Here is a 22,559-nt window from a genome sequence, read left to right as displayed (position 1 = left end):
TCTCAGTGGACAAAACGAAGTTGCATACCTGTGACAAGGGTTCTCCGTAGACAACAGTACTAAAAAGCCACGCCTTGTCTATCAAAGCTCAGAAAGACCTACAGGAATTTTCCGAGTATAAGCTGTAGTTCCCGGGCCGGATTTAAGATTGTGGCACCGGTAGGTAGTGCCATGGTGATGTTTTTTGAAGCTGTGTTAGCACATGGCATTGTAGCAAGCAGACATTGGCTTCTCTTTGGCGTGGATATTTGTTGCCTTCAAAATTTGGCACCCTAAGCAAGTGCCTGTATTGGCTATGCCTAAATCCTGGCCTGAGTGCACCTCGGGTATTGCACGAGATTACCTCAGTCCCCTCTAAAATCAGAATTATTTCAGCTTTTCAGAGGAGGGTGGGTATGTGTGTCTATTTAAAACTGCTGTCTATGGATAACCCCTGTCATAAGTATGCAACTTTATTTTCTTGGAGGACAAGTATTCAAAATAGCTACAGTGAAGGACATTGTTTAGTTTTAAACAATGTCCTTCATGTACCCTCTGTAGAAATTGAAAGTTCATTCAAGTTAAAAGTATTCAGTACACACTTGTCCAATGTAGCTTGCCGGACTTGTTCTTTGAGCAAACAAAAGTGCTTTGCAAGTGTATGAATAGTTATCTATGTTGCTGCTCTACAAATTTCACGAGGTGAGGTTCCATGTAAAAGTGCCATTGAGATTGCTTTTGCTCCTATTGGACGAGCTGTGACAGTTTTTTGGTAAAGACAAAGCAGCCTGTCTATAATAAAAAGAAATGCACTTTTTAGCCAGCTAGAGACTATATTTCTCCACAGACAGTTCATGTTTGGGTTATAGGAAACAAAAGTTGAGAAGATTTTCTCATGGCCTTTGTTTTTAGAAATAATAATACCCATCTGCAGTCTAAGCTATGTAAGACCTATTCCTTCAGTGTGGAATGTGGTTTTAGGTAGAATATTGGAAGTTCTATGGTTTGATTCAGGTGGAATAGAGTTACTGTTTTTGGGTAACATTTTGGATGAGTGCACAACAATATCTTTGTTGGGAAAAATTAGGTATATAGGGGATATGCTACCAGTGCCTGTATCTTCTCACAGTTGAAAACACTATGAGAAAAAAGGACTTAAGTGGTTTTTTTTTTATAGAATTTGTTGTAAGTCCTGAATTTGGAGGTGGAAAGATATTATAGAATATGATCAGTATTGGTTGTAAAAGGATCCTCATTTTGCTATGGACACCAGTTTGTAAAATGGATCCATTTATTAGCAAAGACTTTCTTAGTACTTAGTTATTTCTTAGCCAAAATAACTTCCTTTATCTCCTTGGAATATTTCAGAGATTTCAGAGTTTATATCTGTTATGGTTTTGAGGTGTTTGGTGGATTCTTAGGTGCTGCAGTGATGGCCACTCCCACAGGGAGGAGCCCCACGGGGAACTGCAGAACCAGGCTAGACTCAGATGCACAAACACAATTAGTTTTTATTGTACAGTTTGTAGAGTTCACCAGAGGTGGCAGTAGTGAGTAGATTCCTGCAGCAGCAGTCTTGGGTCCTCGACTGAGGACCCAAGACTCCCTATACCACAATGGTGGTATACGGAGCTCCGATGCAGATCTTCAGTGAGGAGCTGTAGGTGAGACAGACTGGTAGATATTAGATTACTCACACTCTTGTAGCTGTAATGGTGGAGTTCCCAGCAGGTAGAAGTAATGGTAGCAGGCACCAAAGTAGACAACTCAGGCCCTCGAGGAGCGAGTACCTGGATACTGGATAGGCACTTGGAAAGAAGCATAGGGCCCCCGAGGAGCAGGTACCCAAGTTAGTAGAACTCTGGAGGGTAGAGAGAGCTTCCAGCAGCAGCAAGAAGCGGCAGAGCAGCTTAGACTGGACGAATCCAATCCTTGCTAACTCAAAGTCAGTCAGCAAATGGGCAGGCTAAATACCCGGATGTGATGTCACTCGAGGGGGACGCCCCCAAGGTTCACGCCAACATTGGCATAAAGACGTGGGTAGCGCGCACGCACCCTAGGAGGCCCTCAGATGAATCATGGCGGAATGCCTTGCCTTAGCCGTTCTGGGGACACCGGGGAGTGCGGCAAGCAGACGCGGCAGTCGCCATTTTCCCAAGGTAGGTGGAGAAAGTGAATATTGAGGTGAGGCATGTGGGACGAAGCCGTCTGAGTCCGACGGACACAACAATATCAAGCCTTCAACATCTATGCTATTAGTGCTAAACTCCATATCTTGGGATGTAAGAGCATTTTGTTGTTTTGTGATATTAGATCTGGTAATTGAAGTAGATGGTAATAATTGGAATGTGCTAGATTTATTAAGGATGGAAACCAAATCTGTCTTGGCCAAAAGGGGGTGATAAGAATCATCTTGTCTTTGTCTTGTTTTGCTTTCAGAATGGTTTTGAAATGAGTGGAATTGGAGGATAAGTGTAGAGGAATATCATTCCCCAGTATATCTGAAAGCATCAGTCACTACTGCTCCTTTGGAGAGTATTCTTGAGCTGTAAACCGGAAGTTTTTTGTTGCAAGACGCTGCAAATAATCAAGTTCAGGAGTCCTCCATCTTTGGAAGGTTTGGTGAAGGATTATGTCATTTAGTTCCCATTCGTTTGGCTGCAAATGCTTGCTGAGGAATTGGCTACTAAATTTTCCTTTCCAGGGACATATATAGCTGTAAGTGTGATCTGTCTATATTGAGCCCATCTTAGTGCTTCTGAACATAGTTGATACAAACCCATGCCTCCTTGTTTGTTGATGTTGTACATTGTCACCTGGTTGTCTATACAAGTTTGTATTATCGACTGTGCTAACCATCTTTCAAAGATTTTGAGTGTTGAATGCTGCTTTTAATACTAGTAGATTGTTGAGTAGGCTGGCCTCTTCCCTGTTCCCTGTTCCTTGCTTTAGATTGAGCCGAAATGTGCCCCCCATCCCTTTAAGGAGGCATCTGTTGTTATCTCTTGGTTCTAGATGGCTGCATGAAAGGTTTCCCTTGTCTAAGGTTTGACTTGTCCATTCACCCCACTAGCCTGCAATTATCTTTGTCGTGGTTATATACAGGCCGATACAGTAAAGCGTGGCCGCGGTTACCCTGCTTCTAACCCGCTTTGTACCCACAATTTGGCTGCACAAGTCCAACCCTCGATTCACTATCCCTTTTAACCCATCCTTAACGCTTCTTGAAATCAACGGGTAACCCTTTCCGCCCGCGGCATGTATATGATATGTAAACGATCTGATTAGCTATTCCCTCTGATCCAGTAACGTGCACCCCGATTATCGCCTTTTTAACCTGCAGTTTTGCCGCGTGTTTAACCTGCTAATTTACCGCCTACCCTTACCCCTGCGTTAGAGTGGAGCGTCAGGCAAGCCCCAGCAGAGAGAGACTAAATTTCAAGGGCAAACTTTCCTGTGAGGCTTCAGCGGAACGGGCGCTCCCCATGTGAGGCTTCCAGCAGCCCCCGCCGGAGAAGGTGCATGAGCGCATGCAAATGATTGCTTCACTGCCTGACCCCCTCACCCCCCGGGACAAGACCTTTAGAGGAGCCAGGATCAGGCAAACTTTCCCTCAGCCCCCGCTCACCTGCCCTGGCCACGTCCATGGGTGCCGGTCTCCCGTGCGGGTGCGCTGGCAGCTCCAGAGCAGCCCCAGTCCTCTCTCCCCTCCTCCCGAGCGGCTTCGGCAGCAGCCCGGGGCAGATCGGGCGCTCCCCATGCGAGGCTCGGCTTCCAGCAGCCCTCGCCGGCGAAGGTGCATGAGCGCACGCCATGACCTGAGCACCCGGCTGGATGTCCGAAGTCACGGCGTGCGCTCTTGGTAGCGAAGGTGCATGAACGCACGCCGTGACCTGAGCGCCCGGCTGGACGTCCAAGGTCACGGCGTGCGCTCATGCACGTACAGGCGGGCGTTCATGCACCTTCACCAGCGAGGGCTGCTTGTCGGAGCAGGTCTCTGTGTGGAGGTAGCGGGAGGGGGCTCCCTGTCAGCAACCTTTGCATGTCTGTGTACCATGGGCTTCTTGGCCAGTCCGGGGCCACTAGAAGTACTGGTCCCCTGTGGTGTTCTATCTTGTGGATGATTGCGCCCAATAGGGGCCATGGTGGGAAGGCATATAATAGAGTTTTTCCTTTGGCCAGGTCTGTACCAGGGCATCGATTCCCTGGGACTGAGGTTCCCGCTGGTATTGGTGAAGTGCCAACCGGCCTCCGTCCGTCAGCCCTCTCTGCTTGCCGGCAGTGGGGACCCGCAGGATCCCTCCTACGGGTAGCGTCAATCCCACCTCGGCCCAAGGGTCCACCTCCAGCGCAACAATTTGTTAATCAGAACAGCAGAGAGTCACTCAGGACAACTAACTGTAGTGTAAATCTCCAAAGGGATTGTTTTGCACTAATTTACCTTAGAAGCACAATATATATTGCAAGGGAAGAGCTCAGTAATCCACAATTCACAATCCAGTGGGAGCACTGAGAGGAGAGGATCACCTTGCTGGTGGCTGAAAAGAATGAGTAAGCTTTGCTTGGGAAATTTTTTTTTTTTTAAAGTATTTGGGGCGAAGTAAACTATTGGGGAATATTATTTAGTGTGTTTGTGCTTTTAATAGTCAGTAAGGCAGCGAATAAACAGACGTTAGAGTGTTTGTATTTCCCAACCCTCCCACCCCTAGCTCATCCTTTAATTTATAGGCAGGTGCCACTTTTACACTAAAAAAAAAAAAATCAGCCTTTTAACTTCACTTCACGAATTCCCCATACCTTACTGAGTGTTACGATTGTGGACCCTTGGGCTGGCTGAGACAGTGGATGGTATGCTGTGGAGGCCCACAGCGAGCATCACAGCCAGGAGGCGGCACGGAAGAGACTCGGAGAGGCTTCACCACTGGAACTCCGAGGTCCCCCCAGGAGGGGCCCATAGGGACCGGACCTCTTGGACTTAGGTGGGACCCTATGCAACCAAGGATCTGGGCTGCGGCCGAAGAGATAGAAGGAGGACGGCTGGGCCCAGGTATATGAAGAGTCTTCACCCTCGGAAGCCCGCGGTTCCCCCGGGAGGAGCCCGTGAGAGCCTGAGCCGCTGGGACTTAGGATAATCCTCTGGGCCAGCAAGTACCGGATACCTGAGATGATGGAAGAAGCCGAAGTCGGAGTCCAAGAGCGAAGCCGGGTCAGAAGCCAGAAGTCAGAGATCCAAACCAAAGCCAGGGACGAAAGCTGAAGACAGAGTCGTGGGACGGAGCCGGGTCGAAAGCCAGAAGTCAGAGGATGAACCAAAACCAGGAGCGGAAGCTGAAGACGAAGTCAGGAGACGAAGCAGGGTCAGAAGCCAGGAGTCAAGAGTAAGCGGAGGCGAACCGAAGTCCAACGCAGCAACTAGAGACACAGAAGACTGTGGAACCTCGTTGCAAGGCAAGGAAGGAGCCTGGCTGCAGGACTTAAGTAAGGCTGAGCGTCTGATGTCATCTGGAGGCAGTCCTGTGGTTTCTGCACTGGCCCCTTTAAATCCCCAGCTCCTGTGCGTGCGCACCTAGGGGGTGGGTCCAGCCGCGCAGGAACGCCGGCGTCTCCCTTGAGGAGGGAGAGCTGCGGCAGGGGCCTGGACAGGCTGAATCGGGACTGCGGCGGCCCGGGCCGGCCTCGAGGTAGGTGGGGGATCCGGGATCATTCCCTGTAGGCCACTACCAGACATATAGTGAATTCATTAATACATTTAAAGGACGCTAATTAGACAATATTCCTACTCCCATAGCAACCTAAAATGTAACTAGGAACTGAACAAATTTGAGATGAAGGCAGCAGTCCAGCAACAAGAGGTTCCCGCCTGCGGCTGAAGAAGCTGGGCACTTGGGCGTTGGACCGGTTTGCCAGGAGGTCCATGGTTGGTGTTCCCCAACGGTTTACTATCAATTGGAATGCTGTGGTCGACAGCCTCCATTCTCCTGGGTCTAGACTTTCTCTGCTGAGGTAATCCGCAGTGACATCTTTCCCCGCGATGTGGACGGCCGAGATCTCTTGAAGGTTCGCTTCCACCCTTGACATTAGGGGGTCTATTTCCAGAGACACCTGTTGACTTCTGGTTCCTCCCTGACGGTTGATGTATTCCACTGTTGTGGTGTTGTCCGACATTACTCTGACTGATTTGTCTCGGAGTCTGTGACCGAACCGTAGGCAGGCTAGTCTGATTGCCTGGGCTTCTAGGCGATTGATGTTCCATCCCGACTCTTCTTTGTTCTATTGCCCCTGGGCAGTTAGCTCCTGGCAGTGTGCTCCCAATCCTCGTAGGCTGGCATCCATGGTGAGCAGGATCCAGGTTGGTGAGGATAGTCTTACTCCCTGGCTCAGATGGCCTTCTTGTAGCCACCATCGTAGTTGGGTCCGAACTTTGTCCGGGAGCTGAAGACATACGGTGTAGTTCTGGGATAGTGGATTCCATCGTGATAGTAGTGAGCGCTGTAGGGGTTTCATGTGAGCTCTTGCCCATGGCACTACTTCCAGTGTGGATGCCATGAGGCTGAGGATTTGGAGGTAGTCTAAAGATTCTTTGTGTTGTGGTAATAGCTGAGGAAATGGCAGGTGCTGAAGGTAAAGATCTATCTGTTCCGATGTAATAGTTGAGTCAGTTCTATATAATTCTGTGTAAAATCTCAGAAAGCGTCGTCTAATGTCCATATGGTGGTCAATATTTGGCCCGATTCATCTTTAAGTTTAACAATAGTATTTTGAGCCTGCTGAGATCTCAATTTACGAGCCAATTGTTTACCTGCTTTATTTCCACCTTCGTAGTGAGCCTGTTTACATAGTTCCAACTTGTGAGCTATCTGGGTGGCATCTAGCACCTCTAAGGATTCCCTGCAATGATCAAGTTGAGTCAGGATCTTTTGTGAGCCAGATGATTGGTGTAAGTTCCCTAGCAGGCGGATCTGAGCAGGTGGTTCTTAATTTATTTAAATATGCCCCCCCTGGCTATCAATTTTCCACGGATGACAGCCTTTAAACAATCCCACAAGACCATCATGGAGGTACCTTCTTTATCATTAAACTGTATATAATCCTTTAGTTCCCGGCGGATTTGGGTCACAAACTCTTCACTTTCTAATAGGCTGTCATTAAGCTGGCAGTATTGTTGGCCCTTATCATATTGAGAAATGGTAAGTGATAATCTTATGGGCACGTGGTCAGACCATGTAATTGGTTCAATAAGAGGCTTAGATGTCCAGTTAATGCAACCCTTAGCCACACACAATAAATCTATTCTTGAGTGGGATTGATGGGCTCTGGAGTAAAAGGTAAAGCTTTTGGATTTGGGGTATCTAGTTCTCCATGAATTAGGATCGCCAAAAGCTTAAAAATGTTTTTAAGCTTTTGGTGAACCTTTCCTTTGGCCGATGATTGCCCCAGAGAATTATCAAGATGGGGGTTGATTGTTAGATTAAAATCCCCTCCCCAATATGAGGCGTCCTTCTGCTTTATCTTCTAGAAGATTGGTTACCTTTTCAAAGAATAAACCTTGATCAGCATTGGGCACGTAAATGTTTACTAAAGTGAATTTCTCCCCAGCTATGGCAATGATCAACATAAGATATCTACCTTCCGGGTCCAGTAGGTAGGAAATCAATTCGAATATAAAATCTTTCTCCAGCAAGATACCTACACTCGTATATTTTTGAGCCTTGGAGCACGCCGCCCAGTACTGAGAAGGGTATAAATGGTGTTTTAATAGATATTCATAGCGACGCTTGAGGTGTGTTTCTTGGACAAAAGCTATTGTAGTGTGGTATTGTTTTAAATCAGCGAACCAGTGATGTCGTTTTAAGGGAATATTTAATCCCTTAACATTTAGGGAGAAAAAATTAATGTCCGCCATTCATAAATAATGAATATGGTAAGTGAAATAGTGATGGACATCAGCCACTTTCCACAAGAGATGTTCCAACCAATGTAAGGCACTGTAACATTGTGAGAGAGCATGACATTTTTGTGTGCTACCAGTCCACTTATTTGTACGCAAACCCAGTTCCCCGGTCTCCCCAAAGATAAAAGACTTCCCCCTGCACAATGCTGTCTACTCCATGAGACTGTAGAATGTAGAATGTAGAATGAAGAGAGGAGGCAGCCACCCCAACAGACTCAGTGACCCCCCCCCCCCAACAACTTAACAAATAACACAACTTAACAAATAACTTAACTTAAATAAAATAACTTAACTTAAATAAAATAACTTAAGTTAAATAACAACTTAACAAATAACTCAGCTCAGTTAAACCTAAATGATAGTTCGGTTTTAAAAGATTCTACTTGTTTTATGTTTAAATATATATATTCTTACTTTTGTTATATGTATAATGTTTATTTAACCCTGTTAAATGTATAACGCTCCGGCGTAAGTTCCTGTTCATTGTACACCGACGTGATATCTTTGATGAGCGGCGGTATATAAAAAACTTTAAATAAATAAATAAATAAATAAATAAATAAATAAATAACACAAGATTAACTGTCTTGAAATAAAGAATCTCCAAAACCATTCATGTGAACAAGAACCCGAAACCAGAACCAGAACCCGGAACCAGAACTGGAAACCAGAACCGGAACCCAGAACCTGGAACCCGGAACCAGAACCCAAAACCAGACCCCAGAACCCAGAACCAGAACCGGAACTAGAACCAGAACCAGAATCAGAACCCGAAACCAGACCCCGGAACCAGATCCCAGAACTCGGAACCAGAACCATAAACCGAAACCGGAACTGGAACCCAGAACCAGAACCCGGAACCAGATCAAGAAACTGGAACTAGAACCCGTAACCAGAAATAGAAACCAGAACTCAGAAACAGAACCAGAAACCAAAATCAGAACCAGAACCAAGAACCGGAACTAGAACCAGAACTTACACCCGGAACCAGAAACAGAATCCGGAACCAGAGCCAGAATCTGAAACCAGAACCCAGAAACAGAAACCAGAACCAGAACCCGGAAGCGGAACCAGAAACCGAAACCAGAACCAGAACCAGAATTCAAAACCAAAGCCAGAACCAGAACCCAGAACCAGAATCAAAACTCGGAACCGGAACTAGAACCCGGAACCGGAACTAGAACCCAGAACCAGAAACCAAAACCAGAATCGGAACCAGAAACCGGAACCAGAACCCGGAACCAGAACCAGAAACTGAAACCGAACCCAGAACTAGAATCCGAAACCGAAACCAGAACCGGAACCAGAAACAAACCAGAACCTGAACCCGAGAAGGAGGAAGGGAGAGAGGAGGAAAATAGCGCCACCTTACCCAGACTGCTGCTGGGGGCGCTAAGGGAGAGCTGAGCCCCGACGGACTCGCGACACGTTCGCCTGGAACTGACGTCATTTAGGAGGGACGGTAGTGGATAAAACTGCCCCTCCTGTGGTGCGCAGCCGACGCGCTGCCTAAGGGGCGCACGGCTTGGAGGAGCTCTGGGCATTTTTCTTATTGACGGAGTTTAACAGATCTACAAATTTGGTACATAATATTTATATTTCTTTCTTTCCCTCTCCCATGAGTCATCCAGATAAGGAGATGTGAAAAGTGACTGAACTGAACAGAATTGTATAAAGGCCTGGTAGAAGATCTTCTGTGATTTTGTTAAAATTTTATCTGAACTATACATGCCTCATACAAAGAGGAATGGGAGATTGAGAGGTGAGACAATAAGCTCACCAGCAATGGACCCTCGTCAATCACAGTTTCCCAGGTTTTTTTCAGCAGCCGGAACCTTAATACCGGAGAGCTTGGTCGCTGGGGAGTTGGTGGGAGAGCGCCTACCACCCCCCTGACCCTTGGATGTTACCCTTAGCCCCGGAGCTCCGAAGAAATTGCCTCACCCCAGAGATACTAGTAAAACCTTGCCAGTAATGGCAGAGGCAGCAGAGTCATTACAATTACCCCCATTTAGAGATGGAAATAATGGAAAAGAACAAGAATTGAATAGAACCAGCAATTTACATCAACAGCTGGGGGTTTTGGATGAACCGATGGAGGGAGTAGGGCATTGACCTCTACACCAGTGACTCATGAAGCTGTTAAATTTATGTCATCTTTAAGTCTAGAAGGGGAGGGGGCTATTGGTGTGGTGGGGAGAGATGAACAGCTACGAGCTCTTACTACTTCTATTATTACCGAGAAACCTGATTCTATTTCTTTGGAAGGCATTTGGTCAATTTTGAAATCTATTGAAAATTCAATAAAAGTTTTATCTCAAATTACCATAGAAACTAAACAACAAACATTGACTAACAATCAGTTAATTACCAGCTTTAATGAAAAAACAGTATTACTTGAAAATAAAATTACTTCCATTGAGAAAAAGCAAGTAAAACTGATTGAGTTGGAAACAAGTACCTTCAAAAGATTAGAATCAGTGGAAAAATCATTAAGAGCGCATAATTTGAGAATAATTAATTTCCCGGTTATTAAAGATATTTCACCACTAAACTTGTTTAGAACTTATATGCAGCAAGTTTTAAAAATTCCGGAAGCTGCACTTCCAATGATGGTTAAAGCTTATTATCTACACCAGGCTAACCAGGTAGATGTACCAAATGTAGATTTAAACATAACAGATATATTAGAGCAATCTTTTGATTTAGAAATATCTCAAAGAAAACCTCTACTTATTTCTTTTGCCTTTTTATCAGAGAGAAATAATGTACTTCGGCTGTTTTTCAGAAATAGACAGGTAAAATTTTATGGTTTTCCTATCTGGGTTTATGCTGATGTGGTAAAACAGACACAACAACGTCGTAAAGAATTCTTGTTGATGAGGGGAGATGTAGTCAAGTTAGGAGCCCGTTTACATTAAAGTACCCTTGTAGGGCTTGTATATTCTATAAAAGTAATAATTATATATTTTTGGAACCTATACAATTAAAAGAGTTTTTGGTTGCACATCCCCCCCAAGTAACTGCAGCAGTATCAGAGTAAAATAAGAATGGTTCCATAGCGCTGTTCAGTTTAATCAGTCATGTTAGTTTCATTTGTAAATTTTATTTCCTTAATTATATGCTCTATTTTTCATAGGGATGTGAATCGGGTGCCCAATCGGTTCATCTGGCAGCCATAAAATATAGTCTTCCCGCGGATCGGCATATTTTTTTTAGTTAAAAAATTGTTTTCCCGATTAGTGCACACTAACGCAAGGTAGTGCGCACTACCGGCGAGTTAGTGCGCACTACCGGCGAGTTAGTAACATTTGAGGAAATGTTCGTTAGCTAGAGGTATCTTTCTGCGTCCCCATTGGCTGTCTCCACCTTGAAATTATGGATTTTGTTCAGTCGTGTATGTGGTCACATTTCAGTTTTGGAAAAACAGCACATGTCTCCACGCTCAAGGTTCAGAATTAATATGGTGTTTCTCTGCAGACTTTTATCCATGTGTTTCCGTGTCTATGATTTATGATTATAATGGTCTGTGTACCAGCGTCTACAGATTTTGTTCATGTGAAGGGGAAGACAGCCCCTGCATTCAGGTCTGATTTTCTGAAGAGAGCTGTCCCTAAGGGACTACCTGGCCCTTCACCTCCCCCTCCCCTTCTCTCTCCCATATACCAGCAGTGAATGGGGTGTGTGTGTGGGGGGGGGGGGGGTGGGGTGGATGTGAAGGGGGACACAGCCCCTGCGTTCAGGTCTGATTTTCTGAAGCGAGCTGTCCTTCAGAGACAGGAACTGCTTGGCCCTTCACCTCCCCTTCCCCTTCTCTCTCCCATATACCGGCAATGAATTGGGGGGGGAGGGAGGGATGTGAAGAGGGAGACAGTCCCTGCATTCAGGTCTGATTTTCTGAAGAGAGCTGTCCTTCAGGGACTGCCTGGCCCTTCACCTCCCCCTCCCCTTCTCTCTCCCATATACCAGCAGTGAATGGGGGGTGGGGGGGAGAGATGTTTGTGAAGGGGGAGATAGCCCCTGCATTCAGGTCTGATTTTCTGAAGAGAGCTGTCCTTCAGAGATAGGAACTGCTTGGCCCTTCACCTCCCCCCTTCTCTCTCCCATATACCAGCAGTGAATGGGGTGAAGGGTGGGATACTTCAGCCCTTTGCATTCTGAGCTTCCGAACATACTTTTTTTTTCATCTTCTTTTTTATTTTCTCATTGTAGATGGATCGTGATAGGGAGTCAGACTCTGCCCAACCGTCCTCCTCCAAGATGGCAGCTGATAGGTCCAGGAAGCCCCGCTTTACACAGGCTGATGCAGACCTCCTGGATGAGGAGAATCTTTATACCCCCCAGGCAGCAGGCCTAATCTGCAAAGGGAGTCTGCTGCCTGGGTGACTCTCCAGGAGGAGTTCTGCCGGAGAGCCTCTTACCTGCGTGAGATCGAAGATCTCAAGAAGAAAGGTGAGAGATAATGTTATCACTAGTGGTATATTAATATTATTTATATTTTTCGTTTTGAAATCGTGATATTTGTATTTGGGAATTTGGAATGCCACATTGACAGATAGCTAAGTATTTTTTTATTAATGAATTTTATATATTGCATAAAAAAATAACCTAGTAGGTCAAGGTAAAACTTGGGCATGTTGTGTTTGTAATTAATTTATTAATCAATGTTATTCTATTTCCTTTCTCCCTCTAGTTCTCAGGTCAGCATCTGAGACTTCATGTGGGTGAGTGGCTTCATGAGGTCCGCAGAACTTTGTCTCGTCCTTTGCCTGGTAGATTGTTTTGAGAATATTACACAAGTACACAAATATTATTCAATTAATTGTAATGGAATTTGTGTTTAATAATGTTTGTGTCAGATCTAATTCCTCTTTTTAAAATTTTAACTGTTGTTCTCTGAATTTTGATCTGTGTCTTCGTACAGAACCACACACCAGCAGGGACGAGGCGGGGCTTCCTGGGCCCAGTAGCTGCCAGCCTAGGAGGACGGAGGGAACCGTCACTGGTGGGCCAGGTAATATTATTAGATAATTGAGCCCTGACCAACGTGCTACAAATGCGAATGGGGGGGGAGGTGAGACTGAGGGAAGGGGGTATCAGTCAGTGAGAGGGGAGGGAGGCAGTGGGAGAAAGAGGATGAGTGAGGAAGAAGAACTGTAGAAGAGTGCTGTGTTCAAAAACGAATTGAAAAACATTTTTTTTAAATGTAGCCCGTTTTCACAGGCTTAATGGCTTGTATTATTTATTTATTTATTTATTTATTTAAAATTTTTTATATACCGGCATTCATGTTGCAAACACATCATGCCGGTTTACATATAACAGGGGTGTACAGTAAACAATTCAATAACCTATTTGTGTAGAAGGAAGCAGTTACAAATAACAAGGTAATAGAACTGGGAGGAGAGAAGAATTTTACGTACTGGCCACAGGGCCAGTACGTAAGTAGTAGTGTGTCTAGTATATCTGTCTGAGGCTGAAAAACAAAATTATTGTTTGTGATCAGTCAGTTATATAGGGTGGGATAGATGTATGTTATGTTATATATTTATATATTATTATCTAATTATCTAGAATGATATCCCTCCACTCTCCCTCTCTGATGTTGTAGAATATAAACTCATTTTTCTAAAACCCTGTAATTTAGTAAACTAAGGGGTCAAATTTATTTTAATATTATAAACTTGCTGGTGCGCGTACAATATTTGCTTATTTATTTCACATGTATTGTTCTATATCTTATGTTGCATTTTTTTTACATTTCTTTACAGGCCAAGAAGAGACAGCCAGTGCCACAGCCACCACCAGTGCCACAGCCACCAGTGCCGGAGAAGGCACGGAGGCAGCCACAACAGGGTCAAGCACCAGCACCACTGCTGCTTTACTTCCTGCAGGATCTCCTCCAAGCTGTGCATGTACTGCACATGCACAGTTTGGCATGCTGAAGGAGATCCTGCAGGGAGTAAACAGCCTCAGGGCTAATTTCGATACTCATTGCAAGGATGTGGAGAGGAGGCTGTCAGCCACGGAGGAGGCCATTCAGGAGCTGAGGGTACAGGTATCTCCTCCTCACGAGATAGGAGGAGATGCCAGTGCCCTCTGCTCCAGAGCAGGATCCTTCTCCCGAGTTGCCATCCTCCTCTCCACATCCTTGCAATGATTGAGTATCAAAATTAGCCCTGAGGGGGGTGTTAAACCCCATGGGTTTTTTTAATGTCTTTTGTTGTAAAAAGTTTTATAATTTTATAAACAATATTATGTATTTTAGTTATAATTTTTTAGTTAATAAAATATTTTTCATTTGAGAAATATTAGTGGACTCAATTATTATAATGTGACAACTGTCCTGTGCTTGATTTTGTTCATAGATGTCTTTCTGTATTTATATGATTTTATTACTGTATACTATTTAAAGAAGTTATTGAACTTATTCTTCATTATTATTATTAATAAATGAAGTAGTATGGTACTAAATTTACAGGGAACAGATATGTACGTAATTGTATTATATATAATTCAACAAATTTCAGTGTTTTTTAATTTAAGAACATAAGAACTTGCCATGCTGGGTCAGACCAAGGGTCCATCAAGCCCAGCATCCTGTTTCCAACAGAGGCCAAAACCAGGCCACAAGAACCTGGCAATTACCCAAACACTAAGAAGAACCCATGCTACTGATGCAATTAATAATAGGGGTGTGAATTGTGTGATCAATCGTCTTAACGATCAATTTTGGCTGGGGGGGGGAGGGAAATCTGATCGTCGTGGGTTTTTTTTTGTAAAAATTGTTAAAAATCGTAAATCGGGGGAGGGCGGGAAAACCGGCACACCAAAAAAACCCTAAAACCCACCCCGAACCTTTAAAACAAATCCCCCACCCTCCCGAACCCCCCCAAAATGTTTTAAATTACCTGGGGTCCAGTGGGGGGGTCCCGACGCGATCTCCAGCTCTCTGGCCACGGCTGCGTTGAGAAATGGTGCCGGCGCTACCTTTGCCCTCACTATGTCATACGGGCGACGGTCGCCCGTATGACATAGTGAGGGCAAAGGTAGCTCCGGCGCCATTTTGAAGATTGGCAATATGGCCCGCGTGCAGGAGGTCGCTCCCGGACCCCCGCTGGACTTTTGGCAAGTCTTGTGGGGGTCAGGAGGCCCCCCCAAACTGGCCAAAAGTCCCTAGGAGTCCAGCGGGGGTCTGGGGGCGATCTGCACGCGTGACGTCGGGAGCCAGGAACCAAAATGGCGCCGGCGCTACCTTTGCCCTGTCACATGATAAGGGCACAGGGCCACCGGCGCCATTTCTCAACGCAGCCGTGGCCAGAGAGCTGGAGATCACGTCGGGACCCCCCCCACTGGACCCCAGGTAATTTAAAACATTTTGGGGGGGTTCAGGAGGGTGGGGGATTTGTTTTAAAGGTTCGGGGTGGGTTTTAGGGTTTTTTTGGTGTGCCGGTTTTCCCGCGCCCTATTTAACGATACAATACAAATGCCCCTGACGATAAATCGGGGGCATTTGTATTGTATCGTGCACTCTAACGATTGTGGACGATTTTAAAATTATCTGACGATAATTTTAATCGTTCAAAAACGATTCACATCCCTAATTAATAGCAGTGGCTATTCCCTAAGTATAATTGATTAATAGCCATTAATGGACTTCTCCTCCAAGAACTTATCCAAACCTTTTTTGAACCCAGCTACACTAACTGCACTAACCACCTCCTCTGGCAACAAATTCCAGAGCTTTATTGTGCGTTGAGTGAAAGAATTTTCTCCGATTAGTCTTAAATGTGTTACTTGCTAACTTCATGGAATGCCCCCTAGTCCTTCTATTATTCGAAAGTGTAAATAACCGAGTCACATCTACTCGTTCAAGACCTCTCATGATCTTAAAGACCTCTATCATATCCCCCCTCAGCCGTCTCTTCTCCAAGCTGAACAGCCCTAACCTCTTCAGCCTTTCTTCATAGGGGAGCTGTTCCATCCCCTTTATCATTTTGGTTGCCCTTCTCTGTACCTTCTCCAGTGCAACTATATCTTTTTTGAGATGCGGCGACCAGAATTGTACACAGTATTCAAGGTGCGGTCTCACCATGGAGCGATACAGAGGCATTATGACATTTTCCGTTCTATTAACCATTCCCTTCCTAATAATTCCTAACATTCTATTTGCTTTTTTGACTGCTGCAGCACACTGAGCCGACGATTTTAAAGTATTATCCACTATGATGCCTAGATCTTTTTCCTGGGTGGTAGCTCCTAATATGGAGGAACCTAACATCGTGTAACTACAGCAAGGGTTATTTTTCCCTATATGCAACACCTTGCACTTGTCCACATTAAATTTCATCTGCCATTTGATTGCCCAATCTTCCAGTCTTGCAAGGTCCTCCTGTAATGTATCACAGTCTGCTTGTGATTTAACTACTCTGAATAAGTTTGTATCATCCGCAAATTTGATAACCTCACTCGTCGTATTCCTTTCCAGATCATTTACATATATATATTGAAAATTTGATAACCTCACTCATCGTATTTTCTTTCCAGATCATTTATATATATATTGAAAAGCACCGGTCCAAGTACAGATCCCTGAGGCACTCCACTGTTTACCCTTTTCCACTGAGAAAAATGACCATTTAATCCTACTCTCTGTTTCCTGTCTTTTAACCATAATTTAGTATGGCACTCAGTCATACACATTCAGAAATAAAAATTCAGTCTGGTTGAATTAGCACAAGTTGTATACTTGTGAGCAGTAGTGCCAACGTCAAGGCTTCAACCATGGCTACTGACCATTCACACGTCTTTCAAATGGGCCAATGCAATATTGTACAGTGCACTGTGTGCAGCACTGCAGTGCACTCGGTCTATTGGAACAAGTACAAAGCATGACCAAGGCAATCATTTAAAGCATCAACCAGAACCCAGAACTAGAATCCAGAAACCAAAACCAGGCCCAGAACTAGAACCAGAACCAGAACCCGAAGCCGAAACCAGAAACCGAAACCAGAATCCGAAACTGAAACCAGAACCAGAGCCAGAAACCGAAACCAAAACCAAAACTGAAACGAGAACCCAGATCCAGAAGCAGAATCCGAAACCAGAAACAGAAACCGAACCCAGAATCAGAAACCGGAAGCAGAACCAGAACGAGAAACCGAAATGAGATCTAGAACCCGGAACCAGAACCAGAAACCTAAACCATAACCCAGAACCAGAATCCAAAACTGAAACCAGAACCAGAAACTTAAACCAAAACCAGAACCCGGAACCAGAACTAGAACCCAGTAGCAGAATTCAAAACCGAAACCAGAACCCGAACCCGGAACCCGAACCCAGAAATAGAAACCGAAACCAGAACCTAGAATCAGAAGCAGAATCTGAAACCGAAACCAGGACCAAAAACAGAACCTGGAACCAGAACCAGAAACCAAATCCAAAACCAGAACCAGAAACCGAAAACAGAACCAGAATCCAGAACCACAACCAGAAACCGAAACCAGAAGCAGAAGCAGAAACCAGAACTAGAACCAGAAACCAAAACCAGAATCCAAAACCTAAACCAGAACCCGTACCCAGAACCCAAACCAGAACCAGAACCAGAACTCAGAACCAGACCCCGGAACCAGAACTCAGAACCAGACCCCGGAACCAGAACCAGAACCAGAATCAGAAAGGGAAAGCAGAACCAAAACCCAGAACCAGAAACTGAAACCAGAACCAGAACTAGAATCTGAAACCAGAACCAGAAACCAGAACTAGAATCCGAAACAGAAACCAGAACCAAAAACCGAACCCGACCCCGGAACCAGAACCAGAAACCGAACCCGGAACCCGAACCAGGAACCGAAACCGGGACCAGAATCCGAATCCGAAACCAGAACAAGAACTAGAATCCGAAACCAGAACCCGAAACCAAAAGCAGAAGCAGAAACAGAACCAGAACCTGAAACCAGAACCAGAAAATGAAACCAGAACCCGAACCGGAACCAGGAACCCAAACCAGAAACTGAAACTGGAACCAGAACCCGAAACCAGAACCCGAAAATGAAAGCAGAACCAGAACCAGGACCCAGAACCAGAACCGGAAACCGAAACCGGAACCAGAACAAGAACCCAGAACCAGAATCAGAAAGGGAAATCAGAACCTGAAACCAGAACCAGAACTAGAATCCGAAACCAGAACCAGAAACCGAAACCTGAACCAGAACCCGAATCCAGAACCAGAAACCGAACCCGGAACCAGAACCAGGAACCGAAACCGGAACCAGAATCCGAAACCGAAAGCAGAACCAGAACAAGAACTAGAATCCGAAACCAGAACCAGAAACCAGAACCAGAACTGAACCCAGAACCAGAAACCGAAACCAGAACCCGTAACCCGAATCAGAAACTGAAACCAGAACCAGAAATTTAAACCAGAACCAGAAACCAAAACCAGAACCAAGAAGCAGAACCAGAACCCAGAACCAGAAATCAAAACCAGAACTGAACCCAGAACCAGAATCAGAAACCGAAACCTGAACCAGAACCAGAAACAGAACCCAGAATCAGAAACCAGAACCAGAAACCAAAACTGGAACCAGAACCAGAACAAGAACCCAGAGCCAGAAACCAAAACCAGAACTGAACCCAGAACCAGAACCCAAACCCATAACCCAAACCAGAAACCGAAACCGAAACCAGAACCAGAAATTTAAACCAGAACCAGAAATCAAAACCAAGAAGCAGAACCAGAACCCAGAACCAGAAATCAAAACCAGAACTGAACCCAGAACCAGAAACCGAAACCTGAACCAGAATCAGAAACCAGAACCCGACCCCGGACCAGGACCCGAAACCAGAACCAGAACCCGAACCAGAATCAGAAACCGAAACCTAAACCAGAACCAGAACCTGAAACCGGAACCAGAAACCAAAACTGGAAACAGAACAAGAACCCAGAACCAGAAACCAAAACCAGAACCAGAACTGAACCCAGAACCAGAAACCAAAACCGGAACGAGAAACTGAAACCCGAACCCGACCCAGAAACTGAAACCGAAACCAGAACCCGAAAGCAGAACCAGAAACTGAAACTGAAACCAGAACCCAGAACCAGAAAACAAAACCAGAACCAGAACTGAACCCAGAACAGGAAACAGAAACCGAAACCAGAAAATTAAACCAGAACCAGAACCCGAACCAGAAACCGAAACCAAAACCCGAAACCGGAACCAGAACCAAAAACCGAGAACCAGAACCAGAAACCAAAACCAAAAGCAGAAACAGAACCAGAAAACAAAACTAGAACCAGAACCCGAAACCAGAACCAGAAAATGAAACCGGAACCCGAACCTGAACCAGGAACCCAAACCAGAAACCGAAACTGGAACCAGAACCAGAAACCAGAATCAGAACCAGAAACCGAAACCAGAATCAGAACCAGAGCACAGAACCAGAATCCAAAACCGAAACTGGAACCAGAACCCAAAACTGAAAGCAGAACCAGAACCAGGATTCAGAACCAGAACTGGAAACCAAAACCAGAAACCGAAAGCGGAACCAGAACAAGAACCAGAAACCGAATCCAGAACCAGAACCCAGAACCAGAAAGGGAAATCAGAACCAAAACCAGAACTAGAATCCGAAACCAGAAACCAAAACCAGAACCAGAACTAGAATCCGAAACAAGAACCAGAATCTGAAACCGAAACCTGAACCAGAACCTGAACCCGACCCCGGAACCAGAACCCGGAACCAGACCCAGAAACCGAAACCGGAACCAGACCCAGAAACCGAAACCGGAACCAGAATCCGAAACTGGAACCAGAACCAGAAACCGAAACCAGAACCAGAAAACGAACTCGGAACCAGAACAAGAACTAGAATCCGAAACCAGAACCAGAAACCGAAACCAGAACCAGAACCCAGAATCGGAAACCAAAACCAGAACCAGAAAATGAAACCGGAACCAGAACCCAAACCCGAAACAGAAACCAAAACCGGAACCAGAACCCAGAAGAACCAGAAACAGAAACCGTAACCAGAACCTGAAACAAAACCCAGAACCAGACCAGAACCCAGAACTAGAAATCAAAACCAGAACCAGAAACCGAAACCTAAACCAGAACCAGAAACAGAACCCAGAATCAGAAACCAAAACCAGAATCAGAACTGAACCCAGAACCAGAAACCGAAACCCGAACCCGAAACCAAAACCAGAATCAGAACTGAACCCAGAACCAGAAACTGAAACCCGAAACCAGAACCAGGAACTAGAACCAGAAACCAAAATCAGAACCAGAACCAGAACCCAGAAGCAGAACTAGAACCAGAAACCGTAACCAGAACCTGAAACAAAACCCAGAACCAGAAACCGAAACTGGAAACAGAACTCGAACCCAAACCCAGTACCAGAACCAGAAACCGAAACCGGAACCAGAACTGAAAGCAGAACCAGAACCCGAAACAGAACTCTGATCCAGAAGCAGAACCAGAAACCGAAACTGAAACCAGAACCCGAAACCAAAACCAGAAATAGAACCAGAACCAAAACCAGAACAAGAACAAGAACCCAGAACCAGAAGCAGAAACTGAAACTGGAACCAGAACCCGAAACCGAAACCAGAACCAAAAACCAAACCAGAAACCGAACCCGGAACCAGAAGCAGAAACCGAAATCGGAACCAGAACCAAAAACCGAGAACCGAAACCAGAACCAGAGCCAGAGACCAAAAGCAGAACCCGAACCAGAACTGAACCTAGAACCAGAAACCCGAACCCGTAACCCGAACCAGAAACCAAAACCAGAAACTTAAACCAGAACCAGAAACCAAAATCAGAACCGGAACCCAGAAGCAGAACCAGAACCAGAAACCGTAACCAGAACCTGAAACAAAACCCAGAACCAGAAACTGAACCAGAACCCAAAACTGGAAACAGAACTCGAACCCAAACCCGGTACCAGAACCAGAAACCGGAATCGGAACCAGAACCGAAAGCAGAACCAGAACCACGAATCAGAACCAGAACCCGAAACAGAACTCCGAACCAGAAGCAGAACCAGCAACCGAAACCGAAACCAGAACCCGAAACCAAAACCAGAAATAGAACCGGAACCAAAACCAAAACCAGAAACCGAAATCAAAACCAGAACCCGATCCAGAACCAGAAACCGAAACCGGAACCAGAACCAAAAACCAAAACCAGAACCAGAAACCGAACCCGGAACCAGAAGCAGAAACCAAAACCGGAACCAGAACAAAAACCAGAGCCAGAAACCGAAACCAAAAGCAGAACCAGAGCCAGAGCCAGAAACAGAACAAGAACCCAGAACCTGAATCCGAATCCGAACCCGATACCAAAATCGAAACCAGAACCCAGGACCAGAACCCAAATCAGAAGCAGAAACCAAAACCAGAACCAGCATCCAGAACCCGAACCCCAAGCAGAACCCAAAACTGAAACTGGAACCAGAAACCGAAACCGGAACCAGAAACCGGAACGAGAACATGAACCTGAACCAGAAACCGAAACCGGAACCTGAACCCGAACCTGGAACCCGAACTAGAACCAAACCCAGAACCAGAAACCAGAACCCGAACCCGAGCTCGGTACCAGAACCAGAAACCGAAAGTGGAACCAGAACCGAAAGCAGAACCAGAACCCAGAATCGGAACCAGAAACCAAAACTGGAAACAGAACCAGAAAATGAAACCAGAACCAGAACCCAGAACCAGAAAACGAAACCAGACCCAGAACTGAACCCAGAACCAGAACCAGAACTGAACACAGAACCAGAACCTGAAACAGAAACTGAAACCAGAACCCAGAACCAGAAAACAAAACCAGAACCAGAGCTGAACCCAGAACCAGAACCCGAAACCAGGACCAGAAAATGAAACCGAAACCAAAACCAGAACCAGAAACCGAACCTGGAACCAAAAGCAGAAACCGAAACTGGAACCAGAACCAGAAACCAAAACCGGAACCAGAACCAAAAACAGAGAACCAGAACCAGAAACAGACACCGAAAGCAGAACCAGAACCCAGAATCAGAAACCAGAACCCAAACATGAACCCAGATCCAGAACCAGAAACCGAACCTGGAACCAAAAGCAGAAACCGAAACTGGAACCAGAACCAGAAACCAAAACCGGAACCAGAACCAAAAACAGAGAACCAGAACCAGAAACAGACACCGAAAGCAGAACCAGAACCCAGAATCAGAAACCAGAACCCAAACATGAACCCAGATCCAGAAACAGAAACAGAAACTGGAACCAGAACCCGGAACCAGAAACCGAACCAGGAACCAGAAACCAAAAGCAGAACCAGAACTAGAACCAGAAGCCGAAACCAGAACCAGAAACCAAACCCGGAACCATAACCGGAAACGGAGACCAGAACCAGAACCCGAAACCAGAACAAGAACAAGAACTAGAATCCGAAACCAGAACCAGAAACTGAAACCAGAACCAGAACCCAGAACCAGAACTGAACCCAGAACCAGAAACCAAAACCAGAACCAGATCTAGAACTGAACCCAGAACCAGAAACCGATACCGGAATCAGAACCAGAACCTAGAACCAGTACCAGAATCCGAAACCAAAACCAGAGCTAGAACCAGAACCAGAACCCAGA

General features: G+C 45.5%; 1 long non-coding RNA gene across 1 annotated transcript; it reads left to right on the top strand.

Annotated features, from left to right (window-relative positions):
• Positions 1-45: 45 nt before the first annotated feature.
• On the top strand, positions 46-13,940 carry LOC115084930. The gene is made up of 5 exons (XR_003854675.1): positions 46-159; positions 12,143-12,382; positions 12,624-12,654; positions 12,855-12,944; positions 13,702-13,940. It is a non-coding gene; the product is annotated as an uncharacterized LOC115084930 (long non-coding RNA).
• The last annotated feature ends 8,619 nt before the right edge of the window (positions 13,941-22,559 follow it).

The sequence above is a fragment of the Rhinatrema bivittatum genome, chromosome 2 (assembly GCF_901001135.1).
Source record: "Rhinatrema bivittatum chromosome 2, aRhiBiv1.1, whole genome shotgun sequence".
Taxonomy (NCBI): domain Eukaryota; kingdom Metazoa; phylum Chordata; class Amphibia; order Gymnophiona; family Rhinatrematidae; genus Rhinatrema; species Rhinatrema bivittatum.
The sequence above is the reverse complement of the archived record's forward strand: the minus strand, read 5'-3'. Positions and strand labels throughout refer to the sequence as shown.